The sequence below is a fragment of the Cervus canadensis genome, chromosome 14 (genome assembly GCF_019320065.1).
Source record: "Cervus canadensis isolate Bull #8, Minnesota chromosome 14, ASM1932006v1, whole genome shotgun sequence".
In the NCBI taxonomy this organism is placed as follows: Eukaryota; Metazoa; Chordata; class Mammalia; order Artiodactyla; family Cervidae; genus Cervus; species Cervus canadensis.
The window spans coordinates 27,237,839-27,258,763 of record NC_057399.1 but is presented as its reverse complement, the minus strand read 5'-3'; the positions used below and the strand labels follow the sequence as shown (position 1 = coordinate 27,258,763).

At 40.9% G+C, this 20,925-nt stretch overlaps 1 long non-coding RNA gene across 1 annotated transcript in view; it reads right to left on the bottom strand.

The window, feature by feature from the left end:
- Positions 1-7,168: 7,168 nt before the first annotated feature.
- The window catches only part of LOC122453229, a 74,248-nt gene continuing 60,491 nt past the window's right edge, over positions 7,169-20,925 (bottom strand). The window contains exons 2-4 of the long non-coding RNA XR_006272981.1: positions 8,132-8,622; positions 7,402-7,541; positions 7,169-7,275 (exon numbers count right to left, since the gene is read on the bottom strand). This is a non-coding gene — a long non-coding RNA (uncharacterized LOC122453229). The remainder of the gene's footprint in view (positions 7,276-7,401; positions 7,542-8,131; positions 8,623-20,925) is intronic.

The window sequence follows — 20,925 nt, the reverse complement described above, 5'->3', positions numbered from 1 at the left end:
AAAATAGGATAATTTTAAGATATTCTATGCAAGTTTCATGATAACAAGGGAAAAATCTGTAATAATTACACAAAAGAACGTAATAAAGAAGTACAAGCAAACTGACACCAAAAGACCTCAAAATGTATTTTTTAAAAAAGCAGAATAAGTAACTAAGAAAACATGGATTTACAAAATAACAAGTGAACAATTAACAAAATGACAATAGTATTAATAATTTTTACATTTACTTGAAATGTAAATGGTTTAAACTCAAAAGACATAAAATGTCTGAATGTATATAAACACAGAAACAAAAAACAAGATTCAGTGATACACTGCCAACAACAGACTCACTTTAACCTTAAAGATATAAATAAACTGAGAATGAAGGGATAAAAAAAAGATATTGCAAATAAATGGTAACCATCCCAAATAAAAACAGAGGTTGCTAGGTATACTTATATTAGACAAAATAGGCTTTAAAAAATGGGAAAGAGACAAAGATGGTCACTGTATGATGATAAAGGTGCCAATTCATCAAGAAGATTTAACAATTATAAACTATGTGTATCCAACATAGGAGCACCCAAATAGATAAAGCAAAAATTAACAGAGCTAAAAGTAGAAATAAGCAGCAGTACAATAATAATTGGGGACTTTAATACCCCACTTTCAACAATGAATACATCATCCAGACAGAAAATCAATAATGAAATAGTGAATTTCAGGACTACAGACTAATGACCTTAACACACTTACATAGAACATTCTGATGACAGCAAAATACACATTCATGTCAAGCTCATTTGAGACATTTTATAAGATAGAGACCATATTTTAGGCCACAAAAGAAGCCTTAGCAAATTCAGGAAGACTGAAACCATACAAAGTATCTTCTCTGATCACAAAAATATAAAACTAGATATCACAAGCAAGAGTACAACTGGAAGATCCGTGAATACCTGGGAATTAAAGAACTTTTCCTGAACAACAAATTAATCAAAGAAGTAATTAAAGGGAAAATATATAAGTATCGAGGTAAATAAACATGGAAAAACAAAACTTACATATGTAGCCAAAACAGTTGAAGGAGAAAAAAATTATACCAATAAACATCCACATGAAGGAACAAGATCCCAAACAACCTAATTACACCTTAAGGAACTAGAAAAAATACAAATTAAGCCCAAAGTTAACAGAAGGCAATAAATAATAGAGATTAAAGCAAAAATAAATAAAATGCAGGAAGGAAAAAACAACTAATTAACAACTATGTAACAGATCAATTACTAGCAAGGAGACTGAATCAGTAATCAAGAATTTCACAATGAAGAAAAGCCCAGGTCCAGATGGCTTCACTGGCATATTTTACCGACATTTAAAATTAATCCTAATACTTTCAAACTCTCCCCACAAAATCAATGAGGTGGAAATACTCCCAAACTCAGTTAAGGAGGTAAGCATCATTCTAATACTAAAGCCAGCAAAGGACACTACCAGAAAACTACAGGCCGATATCCATGGTGAATATAGATGCAAAGTCTCAACAAAATACTAACAAACTGAATTCAGTGGCATATTAAAAGGATTATACACAATGATCAAGACGGATTTATCCATGGGATGCAAAGATGGTTCAACATGCACAAAGTCAATGAGATACATCACAATAATAGAATCAAAGAAAAAAATCATATGATCATCTCTAATTATGCACATAATTATGCTAAGTGAAATAAGTCAGAGAAATACAAATACTGTATGATATATCACTAGCATGCGGAATCTAAAAAAAGCTAAACTGGTGGTCCAGGGGCTGACTCTGAACTCCCAATGCAGGGGGCCAGGGTTCAATCCCTGGTCGTTGAATTAGATCCTGCATGCCCATGTGACACAGTTAAAAATCGAAGATGCTGCATGCTGCAAATAAGCCCAGCACAGACAATTATATATACATTTTAAAGCCAAACTTGAAAAAACATCATAGAATGATGCTTACCAGTGGCTGGGGGGGTGGGGGTGGGGTGGTGTCAGGGGAAAGGAGAGATGTTATTTAGGTGTACAAACTTGTATATAAATAAATCCTGGAGATCTAATGTACAATACAGTGATTATAAACAATGATATTAAGATAATAATATATTATAGATATCAAACTTGATAAGAGACTAGATCTTAAGTATATTCACCACAGAAAAGATAATTATGTGATATAATAAAGGTGTTAGTTAATATTAAATTTATGTATTGCAATATAATTACCATTGTACCAAGTCAACATTTTTTATACCTTAAATTTACATAATCTCAATTAAAATAATAAAAATGAAAAGCTTCTGTAGAGCAAAGGAAACCATTAATAGCACGAAAAAGCAACATACAGAATGTGAGAAGATATTTGCAAATCACATATCTTAAGGGATTAATAACCAAAATAAATAATGAACTCTATAATTGAATTTTTAAAAATCTGATTTTAAAAATGGATGGAAGAACCAAATAAATACTTTTATGAAGATATACAAATGGCCAACAGGTACATGAAAATGTGCACAAATATCAGTAACCAGGAAAATGAAAATCAAAACTACAATGAAGTATCACCTCATATCTTAGAATGGCTAGTCTCAAAAAGACAAACGATGATACATACTGGTGAGGATATATAAAAAATGGAACCCCTATTCATAGACAGCAGAATTAATATTGTTAAAATAGCCATACTACCAAAGCCATCTACAGCTCCAACACAAACCCCATCAAAAGCAAAGGCATTCTTCACAGACACAGAAGAGACAATCCTAAATTGTGTGGAACCACAAAGACCTTGAATAACCAGAGCACTGCTGAGAAAAAAAAAATAAAACCACAAACCACACTGCAAAGTCATAATAATAAAACAGTATAAGATACACTGACACTAAAGTAGTCAGATAGACCCATGAACAGAATAAAGAGCTCAGAATTTAATCCTGGCCTGTATGGTCACATAATGTTCAACAAGGGAGCCAAGAATACCCAGTGGGGAAAGAATAGGGTCTTCAACAAATGGTGCTAGAAAAACTGGAGAAACATGCAGAACAATGAAATTGAACCCCTAATATAACTCACAGAAATTAACTCAAAATGGATCAAAAATTTAAACATAAGACCAAATACCATAAAACTCCAGGAAGAAAATATAGGGAAGAAGCTCATCAATGCTGTTCTTGATGAGGATCTTTTGAACATGACACCAAAAGCACAAACATCAAAAGCAAAAATTAAATGGGGCCACATCAAATGCAAAACTTTGCACAGCAAAGACACTATTAACAAAACGAACAGGCAGTCTTTGGAATAGGAGAAAATTTTTGCAAATCATATATTGGGTAAGGGTTAATATCCAAAATATATAAGGAACTAACACAACTTAATAACAAACAATAAAACTATTTTATTTAAAAATTGGGCAGAAGAACTAAATAGTCATTTTTCCAAAGAGGACATCAAAATGGCCATCAGGCCAAAATGGCCATGAACACCATGAGGTGTTCAACATCAGTTATCATCAAAAAATGTAATTCAAAACAACTATAAGATATCACCTCACACTTGGTAGAATGGTTAACATGAAGAAGACAAGTGACCACAATTGTTGGGGAAGATGTGGTGAAGAGGAAACTCTTATACACTGTTGATGGGAATATAAATTGGTCTAAACACTAAGGAAAACAAGATGGAAGTTCCTCAAGAAATTAAAAATAGATCAACCACACAATCCAGCAATTCCACTTCTGGGAATATACCCAAGGGAAATGAAAACCCTAAGGAATTTCAAGAGATGTGTCCACGTCCTGGCGTATTGCAGCCTTATTTACAATATCCCATTGTGAAACATATGGAAACAATCCAAATACCCATCAGTGGATGAATGGATTAAAAAAGATGAGATGTATATACAATATAGTATTATTTAGCCATGAAAAAGGATATCGTGCTTTTTGTGACTACATAGATGGACCTTGAGCACATTTTGTTAAGTGAGATAGGCCAGACAGAGAAAGACAAGTACATATTATAAAATATCACATACATGTGGAATGTGGAAAAAAAACCAAATACTTAAAAAAAGGAGAAAATAAAACAGTAGCCACCAGGGGATCAGAGGGTAGTGGGATAAAATTTAGGATGTTTAAGGGTACAAACTTGTAATGAGTACTAATATAGCCAAAGATATTTAAATTACATTACACTAAACATAGTAATATTGCACTATAAGTATGCAATCTGATAAGTATTATTACAATGAAAGCATATTACAATATGTAAATGTATCAAAGTAACATGATTAAATTTATATAATGTTAACATTTTAAATTTATTCAATTAAAAAAAATGATACAATGATCAAGTACAGACTCAGGATTTCATAAAAGTGTTTTGATCAGTATCATTATTTTGCACCTTAACAAAATATACTTTATATAATTAGAAAAAAATTTTTGAAGCACATAAATTTTAAATAAAATTGTGATAGGAATAACAAAATTATTCTGATCATGAGAGAATATGGATAAAAAGAGAGAAAAAGGAATGCTTTTACACTGGTGGTGTGAATATAAATTGGTATAGGTACTAGGGAAAACAGAATGAAGATTCTTCAAAAATAAAAAATAAAACTACTATATGATCCAGCCATTTCATTTCTGGGGTTTTTTTTTTTTTCTTCCCTCCCACTGCCCCTTATTTCTGGGTTTTTACCCAAAGGAAACAAAATCACTATTTTGACAAGATATCTATACTGTTGTATTCATTCCATCATCATCGTAAGATGTGGAAACAACCTATGTATCCATTGATGGATAAATGGATACAGGAAATGTGGTACACACACAGGAACATTATTCAGCCATAAAAAAGGAAATCCTGCCATTTGCAACAACGTGGATGAAACCTGAGAGCATTATGCTAAGTGAAATAAGTCAGACACAGAAAGACAAATAACTATATGAGCTCACCTTATGTGGTATTTTAAAAAATCATAGATAAGAAAGATTGGTGGTTGCTAGAGGATGGGGAAAAGGGGGTAAGGGCAGGCTATCAGTGAAATGGGTAGAGGGGGTCAAAAGGTATAAACTTCCAGTTATAAGATAAACTCTATCACACTATCTGAGGATGTAATGTGCAGCATGGTGACTACAGTTTATAATACTATACAGTACATCTGAAAGTTGCAAAGAAATAAGATTTAAAACTTCTATCAAAAGGGGAAAAAATGGTAACTCTGTGAGTGATAGGTATCGACATATAGTGGTAATTATTTCACAATATTAATATATATCAAACTACGTTGGATACCTAAAACAAAAATGTTACATATCAATTACATCTCAATAAAAAATAAAAATTTTAAAATGCATATTAATTTCTTTTTTCTGCTTGCTTTGGGTTTAATGTGCTCTTCTTTTGGTTTCTTAAGGCAGAAACTAAGGTCCTTGATTTGAAATTTTTTCTAATATAGACTCTTAGTACTATAAATTTTTTTCTAGCTATTGCTTTAGTAGCATCCCATAAATTTTGATATGGAGTGATTTCATTTTAATTCATTTCAAAATATTTTCTGTTCCCTTTTGATTTCTTCTTTGATCCATAGGCTACTTTAAAATGTATTATTTAGTTTGCAAATGTTTGAGGACTTTCAGAATTTTCCTGTAGTTGAATTCTAATTTAATTCCACTGTGATCAGAGAACATACTTTGTATGACATGAATTCTTTCAAATTTATTGAGACTTGTTTCATGGCCCAGAATATGGTCCATCTTGGTAGATGTTCCATGTGCACTTGAGAGTGTTTATTCTGCTGTTGTTGGGTAGAATGTTCTACAAATGTCAATTAGGTCTGGCTGGTTGACAGTATTGTTCAGGGGTTCTGTATTCTTATTTTCTATCTATTCTATGAATTATTAAAAAACATACCATAGAAATTTGTGAGAAGTCAGTGTATGTAAGTGATGGGCCCGTCAGGACTCCCTCAGGCCACCATGTCAGAACACCCACCAAAAGAGAGTCCTGACTGTCCGCCCCTCTCAATTCCTTACAATAGATTGTATCCCCCATCACAAATGCCTAGCTACAGACATATGCATTTATCCTCCCAATTTCTCTTCATCCTGCCCTTAAGTTTGATGGTCAGTTCTGTGTACCTGTGGTTCTGATTTTACCCCTTGGCTACATCACTTTTAGCTACTACAAGTAAACACAACACCCTTTCACCCAGCCCTGCAGGCTGCAACCAAACAAAATAAAGAGGAATTCCCAATTGCTTGACTCCAAGTAGAGGGTTTCTACCGTTAACTGTGAATTCTTCTCAGTTAATTCAGCAAATGGTTAAGCAAGTGTATACTGTGTGCATTGCCCAGTTTTGAGCTTATGTTTTAGTCATGGGCCAATGAGTGGGGATTTATTACATATACAGAGAGGGTCTGATTGGAAGGGAGGTGAAGGACGAAAGACCTAGTGTTGATAACAAGAGGAGCCCAACTTCCACAAAAGGGAAAACCAAATTCCCTCAAGAACATAGCAAGGGTATTTAGCTGTCCCAGAGCCAGCACAGAATAATTGTACTCCTGGACTTCCCTGTTGGTGCAGTGGTTAAGAATCCACCTGCAGGGAACGAGGGTTTGATCCCTGGTCAGGGAACTAAGATCCTATATGCCAAGAGGCAACCAAGCCTGAGCGTGTGCTCTAGAGCCTACATACCACAACGAAAGATCCTGCCAGCTGTGACTACTGAAGCCCGGGGGCTCTAGAGCCTGTGCTCCTCAACAAAAGAAGCCCCTGCAGAGAGACGCCTGCACGCCACGACCAGAGATAGTCTGTGCACAGCAGTGAAGACCCAGCGGATTGATTAAAGACCCATAGATTAATTAAATTAAAAAAAAGAATAATTACACTTTTTACTTCTCTCCACTTTCCTTCTGCTTCTCATGATCTCAAGAAGCAGAGGAGTTCTTAGCACGCCTAGGGGGATGGCGATCCCTTTGCATTCTCAGAATTCCTTTCATTAGATTAAAAAAGATCCGAGCAGCAGGCCACAGTGTGTCCAGAATGTCCTGCGTGCAGCTCAGTGAAGAGCTAAGAACTGCCCTGCCTCATGTGCCCAGCTGATGGCAATCAACACAAGCTTTCGCTCCCAAAATTGCTTACCAGCCATCACACCAGCTGATGCTCCTCTCTACAGCTGATGTAGCTGTTTCCAGATGGTCGACGGTATAAGAAGGTTGTAGCAGTCAAACCCAACGTCCCCTCTATCTGTAAAATATTTTATCAGAACAAACAATTACCCCAGAATTCAAACAGAAAAACCCCGCAAATGTCCTTCTCCCTAAGATATGTTCATGTAATACTGCATGTTCTGGTCCAAAGAGAGATACTTACCTAACTGGATTTTGACAAGCCAGTTCTAGTTTATTTCCTTCCTACCAGCAGAATGAAGATCTTTGAACACCGGTTTCTATGTCAGATTTATAAGCAGCAAGGATATCTATAAAATGTTGATTTAAAAATTGGCCTGGGCCCTGTGACACGAAAAAGATATATTTGGGGAGTCAGGAAGTTAGAAGATGGAGAAAGTTTACTGACAGTAACTTAACAAATACTACATTTCATAACAAAAATCTTGGCAATCATCCATCCATTGATACTATTGGTTTTGCTCTATTTATGGAAATGGACTGATAAACATGATAATTGACATTATAACATTGGTCTATAGACAGGGAGCAGTCCTAGGAGGCCCTGCTTGTTTACCTTACAGTATTTCTTCTGATATAAAAGAGACTTGCCAGTGGTTACTTCTGGGGAATAGCACTAGGAATTTATGAAAATGTGGATTAGAAGAAAGGAAATTTTTGCTTTTCATTTTATTAACTTCTGAACTGCTTAAATTAATGTTGACCATGCATTACTTGCTAAAATAGATATGAAGTCGAGCTGTAAGTTTTAAAATGGTAAAGGTCTGTAAATTAAGTGAAGGCAGTACATCATATTCATTTTAAAATAGTTAAACTATTGTGTATATACATATAAGTTTACAGATAAATTTACAATAGCTAAATGTACCAAAAAAAAAATCTATAAAAAGATACCATAAACTGATAGTACTTACCTCTGGAGGTGAGAGTGAGATAAGAAGTAAGGTATTATTCTATACTCTTCATTATTTGGTTTTTCACAAGTGATTTGCTTACTTGCTACCTGCATAATGTTTAAATCAATAAGATGAGGATGATTTTTATAAAATCCTTTTTCCGCTCCTTAGAAGTTCTTCCCCTTCTCCTAGCAACAGCACTCCACAGGACTGCACCCAGCCTGTTTTATCTGATTCTGGTGGGTTTTCAACCACAGGCTCCATCTACCTGAGTTAAAGTCAAGGGTGCCACATGACCAAAGAAACACCAATCAGTTCATCTTGCTCAGGAATCTGAATCTGAGCAGAAACACATGTGTACTGGAGGTAGCTGTGAACGAGTCATCCAAAGACAGCGTCCTGAAAGGCTGTCCATGTGTATCCGAGGCTCTGAATCCACAAGTGTCCTGGGCTCCTCTCCTTAGTTCTGGTTTATCAGTTCTTCTCTTGTGTGTCCTTTCAGCAAATTCCTTTAGAAAAATGCAAATGGAGAGAGAAAGAGTAACACATTTATTGAAAATAATAATAAATTCAGGATCGATCACTTTGAGGCCACGGTTCCTATAAGACATTACAAGTGAAAGCGTCTAATAGATTGTTGAAAATATGGGCTTGGAACTCAGCAAAGACTAAGAATTGGTGGTACAGATTTAAGAGGTGTGAGAGTGCCAATGGGCATTGTCACATAGTTGCAAGGTGACGGGAGGTGCATGATGTCTAGTCATTATCATATAACATAGAGACAGTGTAGCCAGGTGACTGAATAAGAAACCGCACCCCATGGGACTTCTCCAGTAGTCCAGGAGTTAAGATGCTGCCTTCCAGGGTGGCAGGCACAGGCTGGATCCCTGGTCTGGGAACTAAGATCCCACATGCTACATAGTGCGGCCAAAAGAAAAAAAACAAACAAAAAAGAAAGAAATTCTACCCAGGTGTGTGTGTGTGGTAAGACACTCAGTCATGTCTGACTCTTTGTGACCCCACGGACTGTAGCCTACCAGGCTCCTCTGTCCATGGAATTCTCCAGGCAAGAATACTGGAGTGGGTTGCCATTCCGTTCTCCAGGGGACCTTCCCAAACCAGGAATTGAACCTGGATCTCAGTTGCAGGTGGATTCTTCACCATCTGAGCCACCAGGGAAGCCCTTGTATCCAGGACAAGTTGTTAAATCAGATAGTGTGCACCATGAAACGAGCCTTTGCTACCATTTAAGGTGAAACAACATGTGAGTTTCTCAGGAACCGCTTCTGCCATCACCATGAAAACCCACATTTCATGACAGAGTTGGAGACCTCAAGAGAAACCGAAAGGAGGGCACTTGATGCCTTCCTATGGAGGCCTCGCCCAGGGCACCTGGCACCTGGCAACCCTGCCAAGTAACAGAAAAAGCCCGAGTAGAGTAGGGACCCACAGCTCCTGCTAAAACAGGCCCTTAGAAATCAGAGGTCACACACCGATGGTCATCAGGCCTCGTAGCTCTCAATCTTAACTGCACTTTGAAATCACCTGGGACATTTTAAAAAGACACTGATGATTCATCCTGCTTCCCAACAGGCTGACTTAATTGACTCAGAGTGTGATTTGGTATCAGCACTTTTAAAGGCTCCCCACGTGATCCTAATGTGCAGCCAAGCTTTAGGACCCCAAATGAGCCCACAAATGTTTTGTTTGACTTGCACTATACTGGCCTGAAAAGTATTTTTTAATTATTTTTCAATAATAAAAAAAGCAGTCAATTTTCATATAAAACAAACCTGTGGTTACCAAATGAGAAAGGGCAGTGGGGATAAATTAGGAGTGTGGGATTAACAGATACACACTACTATGCATAATATAAACAACGAGGACTTACTGTATAGCACAGGGAACTATATTCAATATCTTGTAATAATCTATAATGGAAAACAATCTGAAAAACTACATATATAATTGAATCACTTTGTTGTACACCTGAAACTAACATAACACAATATTGTAAATCAGCAATACTTCAAAAAACAAAAAAAGATAGTCAATTTCATACACCCAAGTCACCCAGACTGCTGTCGTCTGTTGGAACGTCTGTGCACAGTAGACCTGCATTCCCATGGGACATTATTCAGCCATTCTGAGTTGCAGCCACACTTTATGCAAGCATTTTCTCAGCATTCCACAGTCCTCCCTGGCCCGCCCCACTTATCACCACAGCACAGAGCCCATGACAGTTGCTGCTTATCATCCTGCTTGTATTGTGGGACTTTCACATCAGTGTTAAAAGAAGTGAAATAGCGCTTATCTTTGTGTCTCCAGCGGAACAGGAAATAGAAAGGCAGCCCAAGGGGGCTGTGTGCTCCACGGGGCCTGCTGCTCGATTCCAGGGGCTGCCTGGCTCTTAACGGCATTTGGGTATGTGTCCTAGATAGAAATCTGTTTTCCCAACAGGAAGACCAATAAGCCCCATAATCTGTGGATCAAAGACCTGAGAAGTGAGAGATCCCATCTCTCATTATCTTAATAATTAGTTACGTATCATACAAAAGAAAACTATATAAAAACAGTAAGAAACAAGAGGCAACCAATGGCACCAGAGATGGAGTTCCAGACTGAAGGCAGTGCAGGAAGTTTGTGGGCTTCCCTGGTGGTTCAGCAGTGAAAGAATCTGCCTGCCAACGAAAGACACTTGGGTTTGATCCCTGGGTTGGGAAGACCCTCTGGAGAAGGAAATGGCAACCCACTCCAGTATTCTTGCTTGGGAAATCCACGGACAGAAGAGCCTGGTGAGCCATAGTCCCCAAGGTAGCAAAAGAATTGGACACGACTTGGAAATTAAACAACAACACAAAACAAAAAGTTTGTATCCTTTGTAGGGGACAAAAGAGGCTAGAGATAAACCTGACCTGTAAGGAGGAAGTGGGGAGTCACTATTCAACAGGTATCTAGTGCCAGCTACACAAGATAAATAAGTTCTAGAGACCTGCTGTGATTGTAATTAACAATATTGTATCGTGCACTTTCCTGGTAGCTCAGTTGGTAAAGAATCTGCCTGCACTGCAGGAGACGTGGGTTTGATCCCTGGGTTGGGAAAATCCTCTGCAAAATTAAATGGCAACCCACTCCAGTATTCTTGCCTAGAAAATCCCAGGGATAGAGGAACCTTGCAGACTACAGTCCATGGAGTCCCAAGAGTCGGACACAACTTAGCGACTAAACCACCAGCATCATGCACTTAAACTTTGTCAAGAGGGTACATCTCCAGTTAAATGTTCTTACAAGATTCCAGAACTATGACCCTGGAGTGGGATAAACGATCATCCTTGGACTATTTGAGCTGCCCTTTGATATTCCAGGTGAAACAGAGGGACAAGTATGGCCTGGGATCACAGAGCTCAATAAATGTCAATATTTAGGAATGACTTGGAGGGCAAGGAAGGGGAAAGTGCATCAGTGTTGCATCACAAGCCTTGTCTGAAAAGAGCAAAGTAGGGGAGGAATATCATGGCAGCTTAGAGACCCAAGTGTGAGTCCCAGCTCAGACATGTCCTAGCTGAAGGATTTGGGCACTAAAGAATTAGCCTCTGAGCCTCGATCTGTAAAATGGATGTAATAATAGCATACCACATAAGGCTTTCAGGAGAATTAGGTGAGATAATTATAAATGCTAACAAAGTACTCAGCACAGGGCCTAGTGATGGTAGCCATGCAGAAAGTACATCCTCAACTCCAGAACATGAAGACAGGGCTTCCTCCAAGCTCTGGTTCAGAGTCTCTCGTGAGGTTGCAAGCCCCTTTCCTCACCAGCTTCTGACTGGGTACCTCAGCTCCTTACATGTAGACCTCATCATAGGCTGCCTGACTATCCCCACAGGATGGCAACCAACTTCCCCTAGAGGGAGAGACCAGGGATCAAGCCCAAGAAGGAAGCCACCATCTTCTAAAACCTAATCTCAGACATGACATTCCATCATTCCTGCCATATCCTTTTGGGTCACACCGACTAACCCTGGTACAATGTGGAACCCTGTGGAGGGAACACAAGAGTATGAATGCCTGAGGGGATTCTTGGGGGGCCTTTGGGCCTGGCCACTACACTTCCCCTCCTTCTTCCTTGCTTTATTTTTCTCCATACCACCTATCACCAACTAACACATCATTTAACTTATTTCCCTTATCATCAGTCTTGACACAATAGAATATAAGATGAAAGAGATTTCTGCTCATTTTGCTCGCTGTTGTATCATCAGCCCCTAGAACAGTGCTGGCATACAGTGGGGCTTCATTAAACATTCATTCAATGGTGAATAGTGGGCCACCCAGCTGCACCATTTTTACCAGAAATGAGCCTGAATTCCCTGCTAGAAAATCACTGCTCATGTGATTTTCACTTTGTTTTGGGGGGGCGGGGTGGTACAGATGATTTTCTTCACAGTCCAAATCTCACATCCATACATGACCACTGGAAAAACCATATCCTTGACTTGATGGACCCTTGTTGGCAAAGTAATGTCTCTGCTTTTTAACATGCTATCTAGGTTGGTCATAACTTTCCTTCCATGGGGTAAGCGTCTTTTAATTTCATGGCTGCAATCACCATCTGCAGTGATTTTGGAGCCCAAAAAAATGAGCACTGAAAAATTGATGCTTTTGAACTGTGGTGTTGGAGAAGGCTCTTGAGAGTCCCTTGGACTGCAAAGAGATCCAACCAGTCCATCCTAAAGGATATCAGTCCTGGGTGTTCATTGGAAGGACTGATGCTGAAGCTGAAACTGCAATACTTTGGCCACCTCATGCAAAGAGTTGACTCATTGGAAAACACCCTGATGCTGGGAGGGATTGGGGGTGACAGGAGGAAAAGGGGACGACAGAGGATGAGATGGCTGGGTGGCATCACCAACTCGATGGACATGAGTTTGAGTAAACTCCGGGAGTTGGTGATGGACAGGGAGGCCTGGCGTGCTGCGATTCATGGGGTCGCAAAGAGTGGGACACGACTGAGCAACTGAACTGAACTGATAGATGATTTTATTTGCAAAGCAGAAGTAGAGACACAGATGTAGAGAACAAATGTATGGATAGCAAAAGGGGAAGGGAAAGGTGGAAGGAATTGGGAGGTTTGGATGGACACATATACACTATAGATATTATGTATAAAATAGATAACTAACGAGAACCTACTGTATAATACAGGGGACTCTACTCAGCGCTCTGTGGTGACATAAATTGGAAGAAAATCCAAAAAAGAAGGGAGATATGTGTGTATATATATATAGCTGATTCAGTTTGCTATACAGTGGAAACTAACACAACATTATAAAGCAACTGTGCTGCCGTTTAGTAACGAAGTCATGTCCAACTCTTTTCGACCTCATGGACTGTAGCCCACCAGACTCCTCTGTCCATGGGATTTCCCAGGCAAGAATACTGGAGTGGGTTGCTATTTCCTTCTCCCCACTTTCACTTCTTAAAAAAAATTCTAGTACATGATTCTTACCATTTTACTTGTGAGGAAAATGAAATCCAGGAGGATTTAAGGGTCTTCTTGTCCGGGGTCAGCAAATGGTGCCATGGATCAAGGACTGGTCACTGTGCCCTTGACCTGCACACCTCATCTTCCATGGCCTCCCTACAGACCTGAGCAGCATATAACCTTACGGATAAGTCACAGTCCACACAGCATGCTTCACTAATAATTTACAATACTTCCTATAATTAATAGCCTGTTTATATTATTAATAGTTTGTATGGCTTTCACCCAGGCAGCCAGGCATTGCGGAATCAAAGACGGAGCTGAAAGGGCCTGGAGAAAAGGCACCACCCAAACGCTCTGACTTAATTCTCCTTTCCTGGAGAGGCAGTTTCATTTCACTCCAAAGAGAGCCTCAAGCCCAGGCTGCCCCTGCTGGTGTTCTATACTCAGGTAATGGGGAGTAGTTGTCCCCACAGATGGTACACTTCAGGATGAACCAGTTCTGAACCACTGTCCCCTCCCCCACCAAAAAAACATTACCACGCATTTTAGCAGCTTTAAAAAGAAAAAAGAAACCCCATTGTAACCCCAGTCCCAGGGCTCTGAGCTCCCTGCGCTGGACAACAAGAGTCCTATGGCATCCTGCAGAAGGAAATGCAGCCCACTCCAGTATTCTTGCCTGGAGAATCCCATGGACAGAGGAGCCTGGTGGGCTACAGTCCATGGGGTTGCAAAGAGTCAGACACGACTGAGTGACTGAGCACATAGTGTCCCACGGAGGGATCTGGGCTAATCTCAGAATGGCTTCCTAGGTAATCCTCTGTCTCCTCCTTCAGGGAGGGGGCCTGGGACCACAAAAGCCCCTTTCCCCTCAACTCCTACCAAGGTATTAAATACGTTAATACACACATATGCTTGTGGGACTGGAAGATTGGGACTGACATATATATACCACTATATAGAAAATAGATAACTAATAAGACCAACTATATAACACAGGGAACTCTACTTAATACTCCTTAATGGCCTAAATGGAAATATAATTAAAAAAGAGTGGATATATGTATATGTATAACTGACTTACTTTGCTGTATGCCTGAAACACAACACTGTAAGTCAACTAGACGCCAATAAAATTTTTAAAAAATTAAAAAAAACGAAAACCAATACACACCCATGCATTCAATTCAGTTGATCAACCAGCTCACCTCTGAAAACCGATGGAAGGATAGCAACAAAGATGCCAGTTACAGGTCCATATGGAATTGCTACCCCTACTTTGAAAGTGAAAGTGAAAGTCGCTCAGTTGTGTCTGACTCTTAGCAACCCCATGGACTATACAGTCCATGGAATTCTCCAGGAGAGATTACTGGAGTGGGTAACCTTTCCCTTCTCCAGGGGATCTTCCCAACCCAGGGATCGAACCCAGGTCTCCCACATTGCAGGCAGATTCTTTACCAGCTGAGTCACAAGGGAAATCCATGAATACTGGAGTGGATAGCCGATCCCTTCTCCAGGGGCTCTTCCCAACCCAGGGATCGAACCGGGGTCTCCTGCATTGCAGGCAGATTTCTTTACCAACTGAGCTATGTACTCTTGACTGAATAAGGCAGAGGAGAGAGAGGAGCACAGCCGGGCCGAAATCCTTGCAGAAAGCAGTGAGGGGTTGACAACGGCATCGGGTTAGAGGGGAAAGAGAGGGCAATATCGTGATGGCCAAGGGTAAAGAAGGGTGGGCAGCCAGCTGCTCCCCGCCCCTCTCCAGCTAAGTCTTGTCAAGACTACCCACTCCTAGGGCATCCCTGGTGGCTCAGCGGTAAAGAATCCATCTGCTGATGCAGGAGATATGGGTTTGATCCCTGATCCAGGAGGATCCCATGTGCTGCGGAGCAACTAAGCCCGTGAGCACAACTACTGAGCCTGTGCTTTAGAGCCCAGGAGACACGACTACTGAAGCCTGTGCGCCACAGAGAAACCGCCGCAGTGAGAAGCCCGTGCACCACAACTAGGGAGTAGCCACCCCATAGCAACGGAGACCCAGCACAGCCAAAAATAGATAAAATTATTTAAAAAAAAAAGACAAGCCACTCCTCTGCCCTGCCTGCAGATCAGCTTCTGGGCCCTGGTACTCTCATTGCCACTGATCACTTACCTCCATCTCTTCCATCCTCTTTGAAACCAGCTTTGCCTTCCTGCATGTTCTCTCTTATCTTTCTCTAGGACTGCCGTAACAGAATACCAAACACTGGGTACTTAAGCGACAGAAATTTATTTTCTCACAATTCTAGAGGCCAGAAGTCCAAGATTATGGTGCCAGTGGGGTGGTTTCCTCCATGCCCTGTAGACGACAGTCCTCTTGCTACCTCACATTGTCTTTTCTCTGTGTGCATGTACCCCTGGGGTTCCTTCCTATTCTTATAAAGACATCAGCTATATTGCCTTAGGACCCCACCTCTCTAATTAATCTTTAACACATACTCAGCATAGATTTGTATGAGAATTATGACTTAAGCTTTTTTAAAAAATTGTTCTTTGAAAACGTATCTAAGTCCACAGTTTACATGTTTCTACTATATTAGTAGCCTTTAAGGGCTATTGTTGCATGCAGGCTCAGTCGCTCAGTTGGGTCTCACTCTTTGTGACCCTATGAACTGTAGCCTGCCAGGGATGTAGCTCTGTCCATGGGATTCTCCAGGCAAGAATACTGAAGCAGGTTGCCCCTCTCCAGGGAATCTTCCTGACCCAGGGGTCGAACCCCCATCTCCTGTGCCTCCTGCATTGCAGGCAGATTCCTTTACCCACTGAGCCACTTGGGAAGCCCTAAACAGAAATTCAACAAGAACGACTCTCTCGGAGTGATATTTCAGATATATCCTATGCTTTTCGCCACTTGTCCTCTCAACCAGACTCCATTAGCAATTTTTTTGTAGAGTGAGAGTCCTCTGCCTGAGGCTTTCCACATCTGTCAGATCAAGGACCAAGCACTATCACACATGTCCCCAAAGGATCCTGCAGGGACGCTTCCTCAGCAAATAAAGCCAACCTCTTTTGTTCTGTCCACTGGAAGTTTCACTATTTACCATATTACTTCAATAATTCACATGTTTTGTGTTTATTATCAAAAACACTTTAGAATTACTGATTGACTAATTTGCTGAGTATCTTATGAACTCAATCTACATTATGTTCAAGGCCATGTATTAGATTGCATTCCAGACCTGGGATTCGGATTCTGGCCCCATAATCAGTCTCCTGGGACAAACTGCTATTTCACATCCACCCACCCACCCCACTTATATGAAACTTCACCCCTGGCAAATGTCAAAGAAGAACATCCTCAGTAATTTCTCTTATCAATCGATCTAAGCAAACACCACGGGCTTGCTTTTCCCCAGAGCAGAAGTCACCGCCTGGCCAGAAGTTAAGTGTTAGGCTCTGGATCAGGGCACTGAGCTGAAACCCAAGGCCAAGCAAGAATGAGTGAGGATGTGGAGGTATCAGTTTTTATCACCTGTGGTGAACTGGGACAGCACTCATTTTTGGAAGGATAGGGAAAGGTTTGCAAATTAGAAGAAATGCTGTCCCCAGGCAGGTGGGGTCCCGGGGATGTTTTTGCCACCTGTTTTCGTCTCCTCCCCCTGCCCCTCTCAAGGCCCTCTGGGCAGAAGGCTCTGCTGGCAGCCAGCCAGCTCCGCCAGTTCTCATGTGCTCTCAGAGGGGATAACGTCAGATCTCATGCCATATCCAGCAAACCCACTTTCAAACGTGCACAGTCGGAGGAGATCTGCCAAACCATCAGGAAAAGCCAGTCCTCATCCCCTCCTCCAGGCAAAACCCAGCCAGGTAATTCCAGTTCCTAAGTGACACAAGATATCAGAGAAAGTGTTTAGACCATCAGACAACTTGGAATGTAAGTCCCCGAAGAGCAGGGATTTATATTTTGCTTATCACCATATTTCCAGCACTAGAACAGTGTGTAGGCACTCAATAAACTCTGACAGCCCAACAGGTTCTGCTCAAGTTTGCCCAAGCAGGGTCAGAGTTAAGCTGAGAACTCAGAAACAGAGAAAGAAAAGAATAATTGTTGAGTCTTACTATGTGCAGACAACCATTTCTTTAAATGTATTCCTTATTTCATCTAACTCTTACTACACATTATGTGGCGGCTACCACTATCATCCTCATTCTACAGAAAGCTTGTCCAACAGGTCACAGAGCAGCAGTGTTCATCCATCCATTTGGCAAACAGTTATAAGTATCTGCTATTTACCTGGCCCCATATCCAGAATGGGGGATACAGTAGTGAACAGGAGAGACATGGAGCTGATATTCTATGGTGGGAGACATCCAACGAGCCAGCAAGACACAGACTGACAATGTTCTTGCCAGTTAGAATATATTCTACAAAGGAAATCAATGGAGGGAGGTGAGAGAGAGAGACAGGGGTAGAGAGAAAGGTCTCCGTTAGGAAGAGTGGTCTGAGAAGGGCTTTTTAAGAAGGGAACATGTAGACTGAGGACTGAAGGATGAGAAGGGTACCCCTGCGATGAGCCTGATGAACAGCATTCAGGAAGAAGAGCAAGTGCAAAGGCCCAAGGGACAGACAGGCATGGCGAGTGGAAGGACCAGGAAGGGAGCAGACAGAACGGTGAAGAGGGGGCCTGGGGTGGGTTCCAGGGACAAGCAAAGGTCAGTGCTCTTTCCCCAGGAAAACCTAGGGATGCTTTCCCACTCCAAACAGTTTCTTAGGATGTTTCCGGAGCTTTCTGTTCTCTATCCAAACAAGGAAGTAACCCCAGAGAAAGGAAGGCATGGAATTCAGATGGGGAATTTCAGGATGGACTTGTGTCCCCCATCCCCTCGAGCCTAAAGAGAATCATTCCAGGTTGAAGCAGGAGGCAGGAACCTCCCTGAGAGGGGTTTCTGGGGGACAGGATGTTCCAGGGATTTCACACAATGCTGGGGAAGCTGAGGAAGGGAAGAATACAGTCAAGGCAGACAACACAAGTGAAGGGGAGGCAGTTAAAACTCCATGAAAAGAAAAAACACTTAACTCTCCATGAAATGAAATGTATCAAATATTTAAAAATTGGCTGTGGGACTTGCCTGGTGGTAAAATGGTTGAGAATCTACCTTGCGAAGTAGGGGACGTGGGTTCAATCCCTGATCAGGGAACTAAGATCCCACATACTACCAGGCAACTAAGTCCTTGTTCCGCAAGTACGAGCCTGTGCGGTCCAGAGCCTGGGCACCACAACTTAGAAAGCTGTTGTGCCACAAGGAAAAGCTTCTCCATGACGTAACAAAGATCCAATATACTGCAACTAAGACCCAATGCAGCCAAATAAATAAGAAAATGTAAACCTTAAAAAAATATAAATTGATTGTGCCATGGATACTATTTGCATAGTAAGAATTTATTCAACAAATATTTATTGAGGACCTTTCCTATGCCAGGCCCTTATCTGGCTCTGGGGACGTATCAGGGAACAAAGACAAGCGGCTTCCTTTCATGTAACTCATGTTCTAGTTGGGTAGACTCATGTATTTAAAAAAGAATGAGGTTAGTTTTGTCTTACATCCTTGTTCAACGGACCAAATAAATACACCTACTGCATCGTCTGGAAGAATGCTCACTACATGTTTACTGTGATTATTCCAAGGGGTGATTTCTTGCTCTCTTTTGAGTATATTTTTTCAAATCTCCTAACATTTTATAAAGTATATATTAAAACATTAAATCACTGCTTTGTAAAGAGAAATCACACTGCTTTCTGTGTAAAGCAGAAAGCACTAGCTGGGGTGGGAGGTGAAAGGCCAGATACGAGGCCATTGCAGTTATCCAAGCCAGACAATGGTTTTAAACTGGGACCAAAAAAAAAAAAAAAACCCTGCAGCTTCCCTGGTGGTCCAGTGGCTAAGACTGTGCACTTCCAATGCAGAGGGCCTAGGTTTGTGCCCTGGTCAGGGAACTAGATCCCACATGTTGCAACTAGAGCTGATACGGACAAATAAACAAACATTTTTTTTTTAATTGGGCAGATTTGGTATGTATTTTGGAATTAGAATTGATAGAACTCATTGGAGGGTTGAGTGTAAAGAGTGAAGGAAAGGAAGGTGGGAGAGTGACCACCCAGGTTACCATCAAGAACCTTTCAGTATCTGAAGATAATATTTATTGAGACGGTATAAACTGGAGAAATTTCAGATTTGGGGTAAGACTTCATTTATTTTTAGTTTTTTTCAGGGGTAAGATTTTTAAAAATCCTTTCATTGGGTCCTAAAAGTTTTGAAGACTCCAAGTAAAACACAAATAAACGTCTCAAGGATGACATTACTCTGTAAACCTCTACTGGTCAGTATTGGTTAATTCCACACTGTTCCCTGGCAGTGAGACCCAAGACAGGAAAAGAACTCCTAGAGGAATAACAAAGTAGAACATCATTCATTTTTCCTTTCATTCATTGACTCACTAGTAGAGTGTCTGTTATGTGTCAGAGATACTGGCTAAACAAGGAAGAGTCACAATGACATTGCAGCTCTGGAAACACAGAGGGGGCTGCCTAAGACACACTTGTGGGAATAGAGTGGTTTCAGAATGGACTCTGGAAATGATCACATCTGACATGGAACAGGATGAGGAGCTAGCCATGTGTTCTAGCCATGATGCAGAGTTCAGTCACTTCAGTTGTGTCCGACTCTTTGTGACCCCGTGGACTGTATAGCCCACCAGGCTCCTCTGTCCATGGGATTCGCCAGGCAAGAGTACTGGAGTGGGTCGCCATGTCCTCCTCCAGCGGATCTTCCCGACTCAGGGACCAAACCTGGGTCTCCTGAGTCTCCTGCACCACAGGCAGATTCTTCACCACTGAGCCACCGGGGAAGTGCCACGATGAGTGCATAAAAAATTACTTCAAGATATACTGGCTTAAACCCATGCCCACATCTTTTATACTCACAGATTCTGTAGATATGGAATTCAGACAAGGCATAATGGGGACACACTTTGTCTCTGCTGTGTGGTGTCTGGGGACTCAGTTGGAAGACTCTGAGGCTGGGGCTGGAATCTGAAGACCTCTCACTTGTCCAGCGGTTAATGCTGGAGGCCTCAGTTCCTCTCTATGTGGTCTCTGCTTGGGCTAGTTTTAATTTCCTCAAAATAAGATGTGGTCCCCCAAGCAAGAATCCCAAAACAAGGGAGTTAGGAGAAAGTTAGATCCTTTTTATGACTTAAACATGAAAATCATCTCTTACCTGGTGTGCCCAATTCTCTTTTACCACCTCCCAGGACCTGGAGAAGGAAAGATTTCTGACAGACCTTAATATTTTC